The 14,801-nt window shown below is 48.8% G+C and overlaps 1 pseudogene; it reads right to left on the bottom strand.

Annotated features, from left to right (window-relative positions):
• Positions 1-13,717: 13,717 nt before the first annotated feature.
• The window catches only part of LOC119357985, a 6,204-nt pseudogene continuing 5,120 nt past the window's right edge, over positions 13,718-14,801 (bottom strand).

The following is a 14,801-nucleotide window of genomic DNA, read 5'->3' as shown; positions in this document are numbered from 1 at the left end:
GGGGTGCCGTGTATTTGACACGAGCGATCGAGTATTCGGTCCAAACTGGACGGGCCCGGAGTGCTTCTTTTGAATGCCTTTTTCCGCTGACCGGGTTTAGAGCCTTTGAATCATTGACTGTCGTATCCTCGGTATTGTCACTGTTGATGCGGCGCTTATGTTTGTTGTGACGTGACCTGCCATTGCCATCCTTGGTATCCAAAGTACCATGGTTCTTTGATATATTATTGCTGCGAGCCAGCCAGCTGTCTTCTCCCATGCAAAAGCGGTTCTTGAGTGTCGTGAGGCCTGCCATAGATTTCGGCTTTTCCTGGGCAAGGTGCCGGGCGAGCCACTCGTCGCGGATGTTGTGCTTAAAAGCTGCTAGGGCCTCTGCATCCGGACAGTCGATGATTTGATTTTTCTTTGTTAGGAACCATGTCCAGAATTGCCTGGCCGATTCCTCTGGCTGCTGAATTATGTGGCTCAAGTCATCGGCATCTGGTGGTCGCACATAAGTGCCCTGGAAGTTGTCGAGGAATGCGGCTTCGAGATCTTCCCAACAGCCAATGGATTCTGCTGGCAGGCTGTTGAGCCAATGCCGAGCTGGTCCTTTGAGTTTAAGTAGGAGGTATTTGATGGCGTGTAGATCGTCACCACGTGCCATGTGGATGTGCAGGAGGAAGTCCTCGATCCATACCGCATGATATGTTGTGTCGTCGTATGAATCAATATTTACGGGTTTGAAACCCTCTGGGATTTGGTGATCCATTACTTTGTCTGTGAAGCATAGGGGGTGTGTGGCGCCTCTGTACTGGGCTATGTCGCGACGCAACTCAAATGAGTCTTGTCCGCTGTGTTGAGCCCGGCCAGATTTACTTTTATTGTATCCGGTGTGACGGTTATCGTCTTGCATAGTGGCACGCCCTCGTGATCCGTAGATCGATCTTGCGTGTTTTGCTTTGTCCTCCAATACGTCTCGCAGGTCTGGCGTATTTCCCCATGCCTTGACATTTTTATTTGAATGGCGTCAGGGTGCGGGCTGAGCTTTTGGCTGAAATGCCTCTCTGTCGCGGCCACGAGGTGGCCGATCAGCCGCGTCATACGCTAGAGATGTAGGTTTTGGTGCTTACTCCTCCAGTCGGGGTAGCAGCCTGCACTTTGGGTAACTCTTGGAGGGGCGTTCGAGTTTATATTCCTCGGCCGCAAGGACTTCAGTCCATCTGTCAGCTAGCAAATCTTGATCAGCTTGAAGCTGCTGTTGCTTTTTCTTAAGGCTATTTGCTGTGGATATGAGCCGGCGCTTGAAGCGCTCTTGTTCGACGGGATCCTCAGGCACGACGAATTCATCATCATCGAGGCTTGCCTCGTCTTCGGAGGGAGGCGTGTAATTATCATCCTCCGCCTCTCCATCTGCCGCTCTCTCGGGAGGGCTGGCTTCTCCATCCTCCTGCTCTAAATCTTGCTGGAGGGGATTGTTGTTATCTTCGGCACTGTCCGCAGTGCTATTATCTCCTGTGCCGGTATCACTGCTTTTGCCTTGGCGAGACTTAGAGCGGCGCCGCTGACGTCGGCGCTTGGGTTGCTTCTTGGAGGGGTCATCCTCCATTGTCCCGTCACCATTGCCTTCTTTGGCTGTGTCCACCATATATATATCATATGATGAGGTGGCTGTCCAGTGCCCTGTGGCCAGTGGTTCTTGTTCACCTCCTGCATCGTCATCCATGCCGTCAATGTCTTCGGAGTCAAAGTCTAGCATGTCGGTCAAATCGTTGACGGTGGCTACAAAGTGGGTGGTGGGTGGGCGGCGAATTTCTTCGTCATCCGCATCCCAATCCTGCCGGACATAGTTCGGCCAGGATTCTCCTAACAAGGAGAGAGACCTTAATGAGTTCAGTATATCGCCAAAGGGCGACTGCTGAAAGATATCCGCAGAGGTAAACTCCATGATCGGCACCCAGTCGGATTCTATAGGCATGGGAGCAGGCGGTTCGGAGTCCGTGGCCGGGGAAGAATCTGGCAGTTTGGCATCACGGCTCTCGTGAAGGGTAAGGTCGATACTCAGCTCGATCGCCGCTGAGGATACGACCTCCGTGGCGAGGTCTATCCACCCATCCATGGATGGCGCAATTGGTTCCAAATTGAGGGTCGGAGCGGTTGCCGGTGCGATCTCCTCAACACTGTCTGATGGTAGAGCTAAATCATGCTCATTGTGACCTTGTGGCGCACTCGGCAGGGGCTCGAATCCGTCGAAGATCAAGTCTCCACGGATATCGGCCGTGCAGTTTAAGCTTCCAAACCTGGCCTGGTGGCCAGGGACGTAACTCTCAGCCTGCTCCAGATGGCCAAGCGAGTTGGCCCGCAGTGCGAAGCCACCGAATACAAAGATCTGTTCGGGGAGAAAAGTCTCACCCTGGACTGCATCGCTATCGATGATCAAAGGAGCCATCAAGCCTAATGATGATGACACAGAGGAACTCTCAATGAAAGCACCAATGTCGGTGTCAAAACTGGCGGATCTCGGGTAGGGGGTCCCGAACTGTGCGTCTAAGGCGGATGGTAACAGGAGGCAGGGGACATGATGTTTTACCCAGGTTCGGGCCCTCTTGATGGAGGTAAAACCCTACGTCCTGCTTGATTTATTCTTGATAATATGAGTAGTACAAGAGTTGATCTACCACGAGATCGGAGAGGCTAAACCCTAGAAGCTAGCCTATGGTATGATTGTATGTTGTCCTACAGACTCAAACCCTCCGGTTTATATAGACACCGAAGGGGGCTAGGGTTACACAAGATCGGTTACAAAGGATGAGTTATACATATCCGTATTTCCTAGCGTGCCTTCCACGCCAAGTAGAGTCCCATCCGGACACGGGACGAAGTCTTCAATCTTGTATCTTCATAGTCCAACAGTCCGGCCAAAGGATATGATCCGGCTGTCCGGATACCCCTAATCCAAGACTCCCTCACCGACCAAAGGGAGATTAACTCTCCGCCGATTACCCATCAGATAGCGGTGGTGGAGGAGCGATGCAGCAATTGTTCCTCTATTTTGAGGACAAACTATGTCCGGATTCCCGAGCTCTCCGAGCCGGATACCCGTCTACGGGAGGACATGGCCCAAGCTTCGAACCAGGAATCGAGCGGCGGGCTAGTACCGTCGGGCGACATCCCAGAGCCCGAACTACCAAGCTCAGAAACTCCTTTGGGTCTCAGACCGGGCCAGGGTTTGGACTTAAATCTACCCACCCACCCTCACATAAGTGATCTTTCCCATATTAGACAAGAGCCCCAAGAGATAGTACATCACTATTAGGCTAGATTTCTCCTTGCAATAAGCAAGGCGAAGGACTGTCGCGAGGAAGACGCAATTTCATTCTTTTGCAAAAATTGCACGAACAAGGGAATCCTCAAAGCCATAAGTCGTCGTGATATAACACACTTCGCTGACTTGGCGTCCATAGTACGGAAGTACTATGCGATGGAAAGCACTTGGAAAACCCAAACACAATTCTGGGATCCTCCGGCTCTAACTAAACCCTCTGTTCGAACTAAAAGGGTGTACTCTCATAAGTCACCCAATCCAATTACTAAGAAGCCAAAACCCACTACAGGGCACGAAACCGTATTGGAGGGATGGCTCAATGGGCCATGCAAAATTCACAGTACATCGGATACCATGCCAACACACAGCCTTAGAGCATGTTGGATACTCCGGCAGGTGGCCAGGAGCAGTGAGGATCTCCTCGTCAGCAATACCGCAGAGCACCCTCCCGCGGAAAATAACAATACAGTACTGACAGTCTTTGAGACTTTTGCACCCTCGTAGAAGTCTGCCACGTCGCCACGATAAATCCATGGAACGACACGGCCATAACCTTCAATGCCAGTGACGAACCTCAATTCCGCACAGCCCCAGCCGCTTTGGTCCTTAGTCCAATTGTGGACAACTTCCGGCTTACTAAAGTACTCATGGACGGTGGCAGCGGATTAAACCTCATCTATGAGGAGATTCTTAGAAAAATGGAAATAGACAGGAGCCGCATTGAGCAAAGCAGCACGACCTTCAGAGGAATCATCCCTAGTAGGGAGGCACGATGTGCGGGAAAATCACACAAGATGTGGTATTCGACACGCCGGAGAATTACAGGTCCGAAGAAATCACATTCCAAGTGGCCCCGTTTAGTAGCGGATACCATGCCCTTCTAGGGCGAGATACATTCACGATCTTCCAAGCTATACCCCATTACGGGTACATGAAGCTCAAGATGCCTGGACCCAATGGAATCATCACTCTAGCTAGTATCCGGACATAGCACTCCGCGCCGAAAATAAAACCGCCGCACTGGCCCTCAAAGCGTTATTCGAAGCCCTCGCGGCTGAAGAACTAACTGCGCTGCGCTCTACAGTGGACATGGACGACGTGGTACTAAACAAAAGACCCAAGTCCACCTCTTTTAAACCAGCGGACGAAATAGTCAAATTCCAGGTCCACCCAACGGACCCTACAAAAACAGCCTCCATCGAGGGGCAGCTGAACCCCACAATAGACGCCACACTGCGGGAGTTCTTACGCGAGAATTGGGACATCTTCGCCCGGCATCCTTCAGATATGCCAGGCATCCCACGCAGGCTGGCCGAGCATAGCCTAAACATTCTAAAGGGATACAAGCTGGTCAAGCAAACTCTTCGGCGTTTCTCCAAACCCAAGCGACAAGCCATGGGAGAAGAACTAGCCAAGTTACTCGAGGCCGAATTCATTAGAGAAATAAAACATGCGGACTGGCTAGCAAACCTGGTGATGGTACCAAAGAAGGACAAATCCTGGCGCTTATGTGTCGATTTTAAGGACCTTAACAAGCCTTGCCCCAAGGATCCCTTCCCCCTCCCCCGCATCGATAAAATAATCGATGCTACCGCGGGACACGACTCGTTGTGTTTCCTCGACGCATACTCCGGATACCATCAAATCAAGATGGCGGAGCCCGATCAAGCCGCAACGGCATTCATTACTCCGTACGGCCCCTTTTGTTTCAATACTATGCCTTTCGGGCTCAAAAACGCCGGTGCGACCTATCAACGCATGATTCAGACATGCCTGGAAGCACAAATCGGCAAAATAGTGGAGGCATATGTAGACGATGTGGTAATTAAAACCAGACACGTCGAATCTTTGATAGATGACTTGAGGCTCACGTTCGACAATCTCCGAACATATGACATTAAGCTCAATCCGGAAAAATGCGTTTTCGGCGTACCCGCCGGAAAGCTCTTGGGCTTCATCGTTTCCAACAAAGGAATTGAAGCGAATCCGGCTAAAATCCAAACTCTACCACAGTTGGCTATCCCAACAAACCTCAAGCAAATCCAGAAACTATCTGGATGCGTGGCTGCCTTAAGCCGCATTATCTCCTGACTGGGAGAAAAGGCATTACCTCTTTATTGCCTTCTTCGGCAAACCGAACACTTCGAGTGGACGGACGCGGCTACGTCCGGATTGGAAGAAATAAAAGCTGCCTTGGCCAGCAACCCAATCTTGGCCGGGCCAAATATCGGCAAACCAATGTTGTTATATATAGCGGCAACACACCAAGATGTAAGCGCAGTGCTCGTCATCGAACGAGAAACGGACGGACATAAGTTCCCGCTTCAAAAGCCGGTATACTACGTATCTATTGTCCTCACTCCATGCAAATCCCGGTACCCACATTATCAAAAGATAGCATACGCGGTCTTCATGGCATCCCGAAAACTACGACACTACTTGCAATAGTTTTTAATTACGGTGGCCTCCGAAGTTCCACTCAACGACATTATAAACAACCGCGATGCCATGGGACGGATTGCCAAATGGGCTATTGAGCTCCTCCCGTTCGACATATCATACAAACCATGGCGAGCCATTAAGTCAGTAGGCATCTCATTCATAGGCAAGAGCAGGCCGGCCTGAAGGCATGAACTGAAGGCAGGCAAGAAGGCATTAAATGGCTCAAGTACTGGCCGATTTCATCGTCGAATGGATAGAAGCCAAACTCCCTAAAGAATACGGCGCGTACTCCAATTGGATCATGCACTTCGATGGCTCTAAAATGCTGGCGGGTCTGGAGCAGGCGTCATCCTGACATCCCCAACCGAAGATACTGTCCAATATGTACTCCAAATATTATACACAGACTCCAACAACGTAGCCAAATATGAGGCCATGTTGCATGGTCTCTGGATGGTAGTCTCCATGGGTATTCAACGCCTATAGGTGCGTGGGGACTTGAACCTCGCAGTATCTCAAATAAATGGAGATTTTGATGCCAAGGACCCAAAAATGGTGGCTTATCGCAATGTCGTCCTCAAAATGTCAGCTCGATTCGAGGGGCTCGAATTCCACCATGTGGTTTGAGAAAACAATCAAGCGGCGGATATCCTCGCCCGAATCGGTGCTAAGCGCGACCCTGTCCCACCTAATATCTTCTTGGAAAGGTTGTTTAAGCCATCCATGGTGTGGGAAGGGGAGACCGGCAACAATAGTCCGGATCCGGCCACAACTCTAGACCCCGAACACTTTGACGTAATCGGAGGCTCCGCCACCGAGATAACACCTTTGGCCCACGTGATTATGGCTGTCATCGCCCCGTGGACAGAACCCTTCTTGGCTTACCTAAATAGGCAAGAACTCCCTAAGGACCAAAACGAGGCACGTTGCATTGTGCGGCGGTCTAAAGCCTACAAGGTCCGCGAGAGAGAGATTTATTAGAAAAGCACTACCAGAGTACTGCAAAGGTGCATCTCCGAGGAGGAAGGACGACAACTTTTGGCAGAAATTCATGCTGGACTCGGCGGCCATCACGCCGCAGCTCGGGCCCTTGTAAGTAAGGCCTTCCATACAGGTTTCTCCTGGCTGACAGCTCGAGTAGACGCATGGGACCTCATTCAACATTGCGTCGGTTGCCAGCTCTTTGCAAACCAAAGCCATATGCGACCTACCGCTCTCCAAACAATCCCCATTACTTGGCCCTTTGCGGTCTGGGGGCTTGATATGGTCGGACCTCTTAAAGGAGGAAGCCATAAGAAAAAGTACCTATTGGTCATGGTGGATAAATTCACCAAATGGATAGAGGCCAAACCAGTTAAAACGGCCGAATCCAGACCAGTGATAGATTTCATATCCGGGGTTGTACACCACTACAGTGTCCCCCACAGTATCATCACCGATAACGGCTCAAACTTTATAGTCGATGAGGTAAAAACTTGGTGCGGCAAAATGGGCATTAAGCTCGATTATGCATCCGTCTACCACCCTCAAACTAACGGTCAAGTCGAACGAGCAAATGGTCTTATAATGAGCGGCATTAAACCCAGACTAGTGCGGTCCTTGAAGGAATCAGATACGCACTGGGTCGAGGAATTCGACTCCGTACTATGGGGGCTGCGGACCACGCCAAATCGCACTACCGGATACACACCTTTTTTATGGTGTACGGTGCAGAGGCGGTACTGCCCTGCGACATCATTCATGACTCACCTCGAGTGCGCATGTACGAAGAAAAAGAAGCTGAGGTAGATCGGCAGGACATTTTGGATGCCCTGGAGGAGGAGTGTGATGTGGCAAAAGCCCGATCCGCATTCTATCAACAACAGGATCGACGATATCAAAGCAGAGAAGTACGGGAAAAAACTTATAATGTTGGCGAACTCGTTCTACGCCTACCAGAGAAGAAAAAGGACAAGCTCAAACCCAAATGGGAAGGTCCCTTTGTTATTGACAAAATTCTGACCGGTGGAGCGTACCGTCTGCGGGATGCATCGGACAATCGACTCGAGTCAAACCCATGGAACGCGGCAAGACTCCGATGGTTCTACGCCTAGCGCCGAACTCTGTGTTCGTCTCCTTACCTCCGTCAATATTATTTTTATATTCATTATCTACATTTTTCTGTCCTTCTTCCTTTTCTTCGCGGCCTTCAAAGTTTAAAATGTGTCTTGACTGCACAATTTGTACGCTCTAAGCGCACTCATTATACCTGGGGGCTTCTTATACAGAAGCTTAATAGAATTATGATTCGGGCTCTATGCCTGCCGCATATGTGTTATTTTTACACATGCACCTTTTATTTGCCATTATATGCATCGATATGACTTAAGTTTTGGACAAGCTGGGTTGCCTGGCTCTTGTGTTTATGCCCTACGTTCCCGTTAATTCGGCTAGGGCATAAGGGGAGCACCTCTGCGATTGTTACTATCGGGTCAGCCGGACGTGTACCTTAGACTGGGTGAAGCCGAAAGCTAGCGTTCTTAAGGGAATATTCGGTCGGCAAACAAAGGATGACTTTTTTACTTATTAGAATACATACTCCCAGATGTTTATATCCTGCGTCTCTTGTCATAGTTCGGACTTGCACATTAATGCATGCGTACCCAGGGAAAGGAACCCTTAACGGAAATATTCTCCATGGAAGATGTTTCTTACTATCCATGTAATATAACATAACTAGTTGGGCACTTGTCTGTTCAAGCACTTATGACACCTACGCCTGGTTTCCACACGTACCCCGATTTTTACATAACTGAGCGGGTATTCGGATACACTCCGGACTGTTGGGTCCGGAGGTCGAAGTGAAAAGGTCCGCCATGACAAATGATTTACAATCCGGTTAGGGACAATATATGTCACTCGAAGTACATAGTCACTTTGACTGACTAAATTCTTCTTCTATACCATCCAACAGGCTGTCTAGCCTACAATCCTGTTGGGAATACTTTGCGGCTAATTTCACCTGGTCATACACCAAGCTGATGGGGATCTCTTTCCCGTCAGGCCCGACAGGTCCGACCTTGGCCATATGGTTTGGGTCAGCCTTGGTATGTCGAGTATTCACCATGGCTCAGGCTTCCCTCGCACCTTGTCGACAGGAAGATATCTTCCATAATCGGAAGCGCCGCCGCGCTACCTTGAGTATCTCTACAAGCTCCCCCATGCCTCCTGGCAGGGAGGCAGATGGCCACAAGGCCTGGACAAGGTCCTGCATCACCTGCCGAACATGTTCGTGCAGTTGTGAGAGCTCTGGGAGAAGATCTCCCGCAGACCCGGGCATCTCCTCTCCGGGACGGCCTGTCAGCATACCTACAGATATAGCTCTGTTAGTTGGTTTCTTCGCCGAGCTCTATAGAAGTTCTCTCAAGCACTTACCGAAAATGCCGCGTCGAAGCCTTTTATTCTCCTTTACGGAGTCAGCTAGCTGGGCCCGAACATCTTTCAGTTCAACATCCAGCCGGGTATTGGCATCTTGGAGATCGTTTTTCTCCCGCCTTACTTGTGTAAGCACGCGCTCGCCAGCCTTCAGCTGTCGTTGAGTATGTTGCTCCTCCGGATTCACTCCGGGATCATCTGAAGAATCTATTGATTAGATTAGCATGCAAGCAAAATATTAACTGGTACATCTCGTTCTTTTCGATAGGAACAAGTGTTACCAGATGGGGCCTTCTGGGACTCCTCTATTTTGGCAACTGTGACCCGTAGCTGGGTTTTGCACTCCTCCATCTCTTGAGACAACTGGGTATTCTTCTCAGTAAGAACCTATGCAAATAATGATCCTTAAATCAGTCGTGCCAACTGTTTCAAGTCTCAGGGGCTACTGGTACATATATAATTATCAGAGTTTCTTACCCGTATATCCTTTATATACTGGTCCATGGCTCTAGCAAGACCATTTTGAGCAGCTCGGATGTACGCGACGCCTGTGTTTCATGGCACTCTCCACTTCAGAATTTGTGGCGAACAGCCTAACCGCATCCTCGGTAGGAGGAATATCCGGCGTTGTCCCCACGTTAGCATATGCCTCGGAGTCCGTCTCTGGAGCCCGGCTGGTGGAGGCATGGCCGGTAGGCTCTCCGGATACGGTCTGGCGAGCGTTTTTCCTGGTTTTAACCACGGACGTTATTATATTTTAAAGACAATAACCATAGAAGAGGGTTCTTTTTCATACCTCTGCAACGACATCTCAGTCCTGACCTCCTTCCTTTTAAGCCTACCCGGTTTCGGTGCCCCTTGTCACTGCGAGTTCGGCATGGCGTCCCGAGGGCCTTCCCTGCAAAACACCATACGTGTGTGGTGGGTGAAGTGCGAAAAAGGGGATCCTTCTCGGAAGATGGGACTCCGGTTTTACTTACATGTGATGCAGGGAGCAGTCCAGGATAATCGGCGGTGATGGCCACCAAGGCACCGTCGCAGCTTAACTGATAAAACATCATGTCGATGAGCTCCACGAATATGTCCGGATCTTCTTCGAGTCCGGGATCGAGGGCCCGATCAGGGTCCTCTGGCTGTGGAGACAGGCTATGAATCTCCCTCACAGCTTTCGCAGTTCCTGCTATGAAATAGCAAGGTAAATATTTATGACAAAGAAAGCGAGAAGATTTGGAGTAAAAAGCGGCAGCTCACCCAGTTTGGGGGGTTGTACATGGAGAATCCATCCCGTGGCTTAATACGGATGAACTCCTCTTCCTCTCCCTTATATAAAATCGGACAGTATTTTCGCCAGAGCGGTGGCGGAGTCTGGACCTTTACGGCTGCAGCGGGTGGCATCGTCTTCTCCATTAAAGTGCCACATGGGTTGACCCTGATATTGAAGTGGCTGCAACCCCGCATTATACATATTGACATAACCTCGATTATTATTAGTTCTGATTTGGCCAGTGTCTTTATCCGGCTCACCAGGTAAAGGACCTCTCTGTTATCTTCCTCCTGGGGGCTCCGAGGGTGCCAGCTATGGCGTTTCTTCAAAGGGGCGTTGTTGAACTCAGGAAGGCCCATCTGAATAGGATCCGGGAGGGGAACGTCCTCCATATAAAACCAATCCTAAGGCCATTCACTACAAGAAATATGTCAACTTGTCACCACCACTATTGGTCACTGAAAGGTCATGGTTTTTCATTTGCGACCTTTTTGTGACCAAAAACAGAAGGTCAAAAGCTGGCGGTCATAAACTGACTATAGCGATCTTTCTTCTGGAATGGTCGAAGATGTTTATGACAAAAATACGTCTACTGTGGCGTTTTGGTCACTAGCAACCTCCCCAGGCCACGTAGGCATCCAGCGTGGCAAGCTGATGTGGCACAAGATTCAGCCCGATCCAATTCGGTTTTCTACATGTGCCTAGCCCAACAATTCAGCCTTTTTATATATTTTTTCTATCAATTTTTTATCGGCTTCATGGGCCAAGCCCAACATTGCAACTCTTTTTATTGTTGGGTTGTGGCCTTTTTGTCTAAACGAATTTAGTTTTTCTTTTTTTCCAAAAGAAGGGTCCACTAGTCAGATGGGTCCCGGTTGTCAGGTTCTGGTAACTGGGTCCCATTTGTCATGTTCTGGTAAGTGGGTCCCATCTATCAGGCTCATATTCTTCATATTCGAACCAGTATTTAAATGGGCGGACAAAAAGCACACATAATACTTGAAATAAGAGCAACCAGATCCTTACAAGTGTAATACAGTGGCAATCACAGTAATGACTACAAGTGTAATACAATACTTTACAAGCTTTACAAGCAATCACAAACTCACAACATGCCAAACTCGTTGGACTACAATAGTGATATGAACAACATGCCGAACTAGTTGGACAACTGTAGTTAGGGCTGGGAACAAACAAAACGACCTTCAAGAAAACAGACAACATGCCTTCCTCGATCGCCCTGTTACATGAATCAGCAGGGAAGAATCAGAAAAGGTGAAGAATCAGAACAGACCATTCAAGAAAAGGAAACTTATTTAGAATGATAACAAAAATTGAGCTAGTACCATGCTTTTTGTTCTCCAGCTAGTTAAAATGAGATAACTCATTCATACAAGAAAACAGAGACGCAATATGAACACACAGCAGGATTGACAAGTACACAGCAGGATTCAATAATTTTTAGGATCGCAAGACACCAATATAAGCTAGAATTGACAAGTACACATCAAGATTCAATTCATCTTGCCCATATACAGCAACCAACAGACATCTAACATTTCAGCATGCACATACAATTTATTTACTTATTTTTGAGCAAAACCGCCCACTGCCAAACAGAATGTCCTTTCATTTGATAAATAAGAATAGCAGGCCAAAGAAAGGCAAGCGTACAACAAGCACACTACAGATAAGCAAGATACTAGAGGTCAACACACAAGTCATATCATATATTCTGTTAACCTTTGACACATATATAGAATTATGAGCTTGACAGTCGTCGGTCTAACCATATCACGCAAGCAATGGCATACAAACTAATTAGCAGTACTATATATGATGCAGCATACGGACATAATTTCTACCTTGTTATCATTAGGGAGCAACAGGGGGTGGGGGAAGATTTCGATCGGCTTCGTGTCAGCTGCCATCACCACAAACTCAGAGTCTTGGTAGCTGGGGAAAATAGAAAGCGGAGATTAAAAATCATAGGAACTGAAATTAGGAGGACTGACCAAAGCACGCAGCTAGGGACTGGTCACCTTCAAGGTAGAACAATGAATTAACTAGTTTTAGTCAAAGTCGTAAGCATGCACATACAGACATACATACGAATTGAACCAGAATCCATGTATGTCTGTGCACTTAATTGCAGGTTATATCCAACTTGCAATTGGAAGGAGTACAACCTAGTTTACTAGCAGCCTAACAAAAGATTCAGGTTCTTGGTTTGGTGCATGAATCCTGCTGTCGTAGACAGATAGAGAGGAAAGAGCACTGACGGCACAACTACGACAGCAGAGCGATGCGAGCCAGTCAGGTAGTGCTTGATAAGCTATTGATAAGCAGTTTGCACACAATTAGCAGGCAACTGACAAAGTAATGTTGTATACTATTCTGCAGTAAAGAGTAGAATTTCTTTCTGTTGGCTCTGAAATTTCTGTCCATGGTGCACACATGACATACCATCGATTTGAATGTGAAACTTAATTCTGCACAATTTAGTTGCTTATAAATTTCAGCACCAGATTAGCATGTCTCGTTACTAATAAAGTACTTCCTTTATCAATCATAGAATGGAAGGAATGACACAACATCGGGTAGTACTGTAATTGGATTTAGTAGTAAATCTGTAGATACATGTGGTTGGTATCTACTAGTAGGGAGTTGCACAGCATCTGGTGTTCTAATTAGAGAGTTGCTAGTGTGTTTTACTTACCCTGCTCTGCTCTTCTTTTCTACAAGCGAAAGCAGAGTAGGGAGAGCAAGCACACTACCATAACATACAAAGCCATCTACAACCAGCCCAAAAACATACATACCTACAGGACTCACTCACGCACTGCCATTGTGTTATGGATGAGCAAGTCTAGTGCGTGAGAGAAAATGCACACAAGTTGAGGTAAAGTGCTAACCCCATGCCGTGAGGAACAGATCGAGGAGCTAATAACTGGGCAATGCAGCACCAAGTCTGACTCTACTACTACTACTACCTATGATGCATCATTGTTGATCCATGGCAGATAATAGTAAAGATTAGAATCCATGATTTTGATACAGAAGTTACCTAGCCTGGTAGCCTAGCATAGAACAGCACTACATAGTACTTGGCCAGCAAATTTGAGCAACTCAGTGACCGCATCGCATGACAACAAATATAAAAATTATGAACAACATTGCATATGATGTGTGACAACATAGAACACATTTGACAATGCAGAATGCATGCGCAACCACACATCCCATAACAGGGTTACAATCTAGAGGCAGTTAGCTAGCTGCTACCAGATCGCTCACTCATCAATATAGAACTGCAAAAGAGCGCAAAAGAAATAAATCAACGAGAGCATAAGGCATACTGTAGCCAGCTAGCTAGATTTCATCTTGAGACTTATCCTTGTGCTTCTGTAGCATCTCGATAACTTGGTCCAGGGGTGGGTCTCCGGGCCTCCGAAAAACCCGGTCGCCGATCTTGAACTTGTACGCCTCCGGCTACACAAAATGAACTCCTTCAACTACAAAACACATACATCCATGCATGTATACACTTGAGCTAGCATGCACCAACCAGTGTGTAACTAACCAACTACTCCAGCTAATTAACTTCAAGCATGAACAATTAACCAATTAAACAAGCCAGAAACTAGCATAATGGTCTATCAACAAAATGGGAAGTAAGCAGACGTGACCTGGAGGTCGTTGGAGAGCTCGGGTGTGACCTGGAGGTACTTGGTCTTGTCCTTGAGCCCGGCCATGGCCACCTTCTTCCCCGAACACGGACACATACACCTTGCACACCTGCAGACACAAACCGGAGCAGAGACAAGGAACTTAGCATCCCAGATTGCAGCGCAGCCGCATCGTTTCGAGGGAGAGTCCGGGCATGACCTGGAGGTCGTTGGAGAGCTCGACGTTGGCAATGGTGGTGGGGGAGGAGAGGTAGCGGTCGGCGCCGAGGGCGGCCTCGGGGAGGACGGCGCGCTGCATGACGGGGTCGCGGGTCAGCATGTCTGCCAGCTCCCGTTGGATCTGCTTCGCCACCATTCGCACCCGTCGCTCCTTGGCCATGCACCGCACCACGCGCAGCCGCCGCACGGAGACGGGTGCCTCGGCGGCGAGGGCCCGTGGCATCGGCGGGGACACCAGCGGCCGTACGGGAACATCCTCGCTGGCTTCATGGTGGTGGCGGATTTTGCGCCGCGGTGAGGCCGTCGGCCGTCGCTGTGGGGAGTGGGAAGGGGAGGGGCGAGAGGAGGAGGGCGTGGGGAATGACGACGAGCTCCACCGGAGGGAGGTGGTAGCGGCGACTTGAGACAACGAGGAAACGGGGGATCTGGATGGTGGAAGGAAGGATGGCCAGCGCTGGGGGCGATGAGG

The sequence above is a fragment of the Triticum dicoccoides genome, chromosome 2A, assembly GCF_002162155.2.
Source record: "Triticum dicoccoides isolate Atlit2015 ecotype Zavitan chromosome 2A, WEW_v2.0, whole genome shotgun sequence".
Lineage (NCBI taxonomy): Eukaryota > Viridiplantae > Streptophyta > Magnoliopsida > Poales > Poaceae > Triticum > Triticum dicoccoides.
The sequence above is the reverse complement of the archived record's forward strand: the minus strand, read 5'-3'. Positions and strand labels throughout refer to the sequence as shown.